General features: G+C 34.8%; 1 long non-coding RNA gene across 1 annotated transcript in view; it reads right to left on the reverse strand.

The window, feature by feature from the left end:
• The window catches only part of LOC111403575, a 6,326-nt gene extending 1,050 nt beyond the window's left edge, over positions 1–5,276 (reverse strand). Inside the window, exon 1 of the long non-coding RNA XR_002704489.1 lies at positions 4,926–5,276. This is a non-coding gene — a long non-coding RNA (uncharacterized LOC111403575). The remainder of the gene's footprint in view (positions 1–4,925) is intronic.
• Between the last annotated feature and the right edge of the window lie 326 nt (positions 5,277–5,602).

The raw sequence follows: 5,602 nt of genomic DNA on the forward strand, positions 1-5,602 counted from the left end.
AAAAAAAAAAAATTAGCTCAAATTTTCATTTTCCATTACTTGCACTTTTTGTTCGTTGATCTCTCTATTGCATGTCATTAAGTTGCTATTACAGCGCATGTAATTACATATTGGTCATCTTGTCACTTCTAGCTCTAGTACCTTAAACATGAACCCCTCACAATTCGATGCACTCACCCGACAAATAGCGGCTATTCAAACTCAAATGACCGCTACTCTTGAAGAGAGTAAGGTCCTATCTGCTAGTTTGAAAAATTTTAAACACATCCCTCATTCGATTGATGTTGATAATTCTAAGGTGTCCCATAATAGACAACATTGTCGACAAGGTAATCAAAAATACTTTCGACCCGATCGTAAGGATAGGGATAGGAATAGGGATCAGATTCGTGAGCGAAAACGAGATAATTTTGAAATTCTTACTCAATGGAATGTCCTTAAACAAGGAAATCAATTAGTGACTGAGTATATCGTGCAATTTGAGGAATTTCGAACCAAATGTCATTTAATTGAGGATGAGAGCACGACTTTGAGTAGGTTTAGCCAAGGTCTGAGAGATGATCTTAAGCGCGAGCTTTTCCTTCGAGGTGTCACTACTCTTGATCACGCTTACTCTTTAGCTCGAGATTATGAGTTAATTATTAGTACTCCATATGAAAAGCGTGGTCATCGTCGCTCACCCATCTCATTAGTGTCGCCTCATTATAAGTCTATCATAAAACTGTCTCCGTCTAATGTTCCTCCTATTTGGAAAAATAATTGTAAAGGTCGTGATAGTCTAAGATCTTCTTTTCCATGTAGAAAGCATATGGACAATCATTCTTCGGTGTCATTGGCTCCAATTCCTCCCGTTAAGTCCCTTCTAGGACCTCCCCCGTCTGATATTCCTCCAATTTTGAAAAATAAGGGTAAAAATTTTGATAATCATCATTTGGCTTCATTGGCTCCACCTCCTCCCGTTAAGTCCCTTCTAGGACTTCCCCCTTATAATGGTTCTCCAATTTTGAAAAATCAGGGTAGAATTTCTGAAACTCCAAGGTCTTCTTCTCACTTGTTGTACGTCAACTGTAAAGACTTTGGTCACATTTCTTCTAAATGTCCTAATCGAACCCTAGTCATGAAAAAACGAAAGAATGTAATAGAGGAGCCGTTAGAAGATCTAGTCTATGAACCTAAACTTGAAGATTTTGATGACTTGGATAATAGTGAGGACACTTCCTTAGGTGGAATCCAGACTCTTCTCGAGACTTTGGATACTATATCCCTTATCTACGACAATTCTCGATCACATGTTATATATCATACCCTTACCCAAGTTAAAGAGCTTGATGATGTCACCAGTCACCCTTGAAAAATCCAGTCACTTGTGGTTAACACTAAGGCAAAATTATTCACCACTGACCAACCTCAAATTGATGGTCAAAACAAAAGTGCAAACCAAAATCCTGACAATTTATTACAGTCTCTAGTCCAGAAAAATTTTAGGAATTGGGACTTGATCCCTTCAATTGTCGAAATTGCATATAACGATCCAGTGAACTGGTCTTTAGGTTTAAAACCCTTTGAAATTATTCTTGGTTGTGAACCTTTGAAACCTCTAGACCTTATTCTCATGCACCCACATGCTTGTGTGTCTATGTCAGTTGAGGTAGTTGTATCACATTTTCATAGCTTGCATATTGAGATCAATAAACAATTTGAAGCAAATAAAGCATTATATATACCTCAAGTTGTTTGGCATAAACAATACTTTGAATTTAATATTGGGGATTATGTTATATTGCAAGCGTGTAATGCTGATCTTTTTAAAATTTCAAAGCATGTTGGTCAAAATGCCTATGTCAATGACCTTTTATCACATTATGACCACCACCCTATTTTATTTGTTACGGACTTCGATGCTTACAACGGCTATTTTAGCCCTTTTGATGACCCGTTTCTACTCCCACATGAGAATTCCCACACTGACTCTTTTGCCATGTCTGCTTCAATCCCACCTATCACAGCACACAAAAATAAAATTGATGTTATTTTGGATGAACAACTTGTGTTGACCAATAATAGAGAGATTCAGTACTTTCTTGTTCGTTGGATGGATCAACTTGATTCTGACGGTACATGGATTCCCAAAGAGAGACTTCAGTAGTGTGAGCCAAATTTATTGGAGCTTTATAAGAGTCAGCAAAATTCTCACTCGCCTAAGTTATCTTGGTCAGCTCATGTTTTTGCGGGTAATTTGCAATTGGCATCGTCACCATTTGTGGAATTTTGATATTTGGTTCGTCAGAAAGATCGTCCCCCATGTCATGACTTGGAGCCTTTAGCATCAGATTCATTACAACATTTTGATTTATCCACTCGACGGGGTCGAGTTTTTCTCCCACCCCGGGAGAGTTGATGCGGACATCCATTTACTATTTATTTTCTTCCATTTACTATTTATTTTCTTTTTGGACTATTAGTTATATTCTATTTGGATTATTATTTATATTTCTGTTATTGGGCTTGTTTAGTTGGTTTGGCCCAAACCCTTCTCTTTAGGGTTTGTGTTCTACTATTTATTTCTGTTTTGTTTCTCATTTGAGACAGTTGATGATGAATTAGAATTGAAATATTTTTTGGTGGCTTGCAGCCGTTTTCTCCCTCCCCTCTCTTCCTCTGGTTTCTTCTCCTCTTCTCCCTTCTCTCTGTTTCTCCTCCCCGTTCCTTCTTCTTTCTTTCTTATTCATCCTACATCAATAGGTAAGTTGAAAACCTGCAGATATTTCACTGCTCACGTTCATTTTATTATCATCACTATAAATGGAACCAATACAGCAATTTATATTCAAGGGACAAAAGAATCTCAACAATTGATAATTCCGTTTTTGTGTCTGAAAAAAGATTTAATTTATTCCAGTGGTGGTGAAAGAAGCTCTTCTTTTAACCTTCTATTCCACTAAATCCAATTTCCAAATTTAATGAATTGATTTGATCTCCGCATGAGATCCATCTAAATGTTACAAGCCAAGAAAAAGTAGCCATAGGAGTTCCAGTTAATACCTCACAGATGAAGCCCCCATTTGACTCCCATTACTTGAAAATGAAAATATGAGGAATAATATTTTTTAGAAAAATGAGTGATTGAAAAAGAAGGAAAAATTTTCGATTTACGTGTAATATTATTTTATGGAAGATTGTGTGGTTAAAAATAGGGTTGAGAAAAATGGAATATAATTTAATTGAATTTAATGGGGATCAAACGGGAGCGAAGTTGACAAATTTTCTTTTAATCTAAGTCAAAGTTGAACAACTAATCTCAACTACACATTTTATGGGAACCACAACTTTTCAACCACACATTTCATCAACTTTTATCAAAATATACTAAAAAACTTAATTTAATCCCTACCAAACAAGGACATAGTTATACATTTGATATGCGTATTGAAGAAATTAATCATGGGAAAACCTCTTAGCATAACAAACTGTGAGATCAATCGTATGTCCCTCTGCCAATGCAAACATTTAATTACACCATATAGTACAGCAATAGGTGCAAAACTTTACATTCAACTCCCTCCATCATAAAGTTTGATAATTGCAGAATTGGACCATTCACAATTTCAAGTTGCTATCACCTATAAAAATGTTGGAATTGGTTCAAAAGTAATTGAAAAGTTGGTTAAGTAATAAAATCAAAATGAAAAGGTGTGACTTCGTGTCAACTTCGGTCGAATATTCGGAATTGATCTGATGGTCAAATTACAAAAGTAAATAGACCAATTTGTTCTACTTGTCGAGTAGATCGTCGTATTTGGAATCTAAAAACCAATTCCGGATGAATGAGAAATTGCGGTCCAAAGTTAGAAGGAAAATAGAGAGGTTTGCGAAAAGCTAGCGACAATTGGGTTGCAATTTTTCATGAAAAAATGCTGAATTTGGGGTGTGTCCCTTCACCCACAACCCTTTCATCTTCTATATATAGAACCCCTTGAATGTGTATTTGTAATTCCAATTCATTCCATAATTCCATATTATTTATTTCATGTCAAGTTACATAAAATACTTTGTATAAGTTATTATATTTTGCATCCAAGTCATGTTTATGATAGAGAGGGAATTTCGTTCGAGTTCGTTGATTGAAGCCATTTGGTATGCTCCTATGGCTTGATGTGATCGTTGTATTTTGGGAGATGATTGTCGAAAAATCGTTAGCACCGATGCGGGACAAATTCATCTCAAGGAAAAAGTGTCAAACAATTGCCTTGGCCAATCGTATCACATGCATCTAATTTTCCTTATTTCTGATTTCATTCTTCATATTTGATTTCAGAAATTAACTAATACTCTTTGATTTCATGTAAGTTTGAAATTCAAGAATGGAAATGGATGAATCCATATTCATGTGTTCGGAATCAGATTCTATAATTATTATTTATCTTCTCAAATCCAGATTAAGAAGTCAAAACTTTAATTTGAATTCGTTAATGTATAAGGTACTTTTTGTGAATTTAATAGCACGTTTATCGTGTAATATTCCCAACAATAAATTCCTTAAAAAGTCAATTAAACATTTCTTTTACAATGTTTTGAGTATTCACCTTGTTATCCATAGGACCACCCAATCAAATGCAATTTTCTGACCAACCACCCTCTAAATTTTTCTCCTACTCTGTTACATCATCATTAAATATAAAATATAAAATATAAAAAAAAAAAAAACCCTAGCAGAAGTCCCTACTTATTTATCTAAATTTATACGGGAAGAGGTAACTCTACCGGAAATAATCTGATCGGAATCAGTGTTACCTGCAAGTTAGTTCCAAATTGTAGCGTCAACTAGAAATTCGAAAATAATTTTTAATGGCTGTAAATAAAGGAATAAAAAACAGAATTTGCAATGCGGAATCCAAAAATAGAGAGGAGGAATTTAAATTACTAACCGATAACCTGCTTTTCCTCCGCACTACTGCAGTTTGATTGAAGGACAAAATCAGAGAAATGCAATTACAATCCTTCCTTCGACGGAGAAGCGTGGGAAGAGAACATGGTTGCTGGCTTTTATGGTTAAATTCGTTCTTGACACTGGTGCACAGTCCCCATTTTAGTGCACACGGTATTTTCCAAGGGAGAAATGGTCATGGTGAACAGGAGCCAAAAATTTATGTGCGAAGCTTTCGTTTGCGGAGAATTTATGAACGGGGGAAAATTCACCGGAGATCACTGAACCTTTACCCTTATTTGAAATTAGGTTACTAAAATTGGTGAAGTGGCCACTAAAAGCAACGGATTTTCTATGCATTCAACCAAGTTAGCAAACTTTAAATTTAGCTTTCCTTGCAATCACGTTAGTGAACTCTTAATTATGAGGTAAACACACTAGTAAACTTCAATTCCAATATTCTAAAAAATTAAAAATTTTATTATTATTTTAATTATTTTAAGACCATTGACTAGATAAATTAATGCACAATGTACAACTAAAATAATAAATAATATTATTACTTAGCCCCCGATTTAACCCCATTTCTAAAAATATATTTTATAAAAAGTAAGTGTGCGTTTGATTTGCGTTTTCGTTTAGCGTTTTCTATTTTGAAGGACAATTTTCGAATTATAG

The sequence above is a fragment of the Olea europaea genome, chromosome 11 (assembly GCF_002742605.1).
Source record: "Olea europaea var. sylvestris chromosome 11, O_europaea_v1, whole genome shotgun sequence".
NCBI lineage: Eukaryota > Viridiplantae > Streptophyta > Magnoliopsida > Lamiales > Oleaceae > Olea > Olea europaea.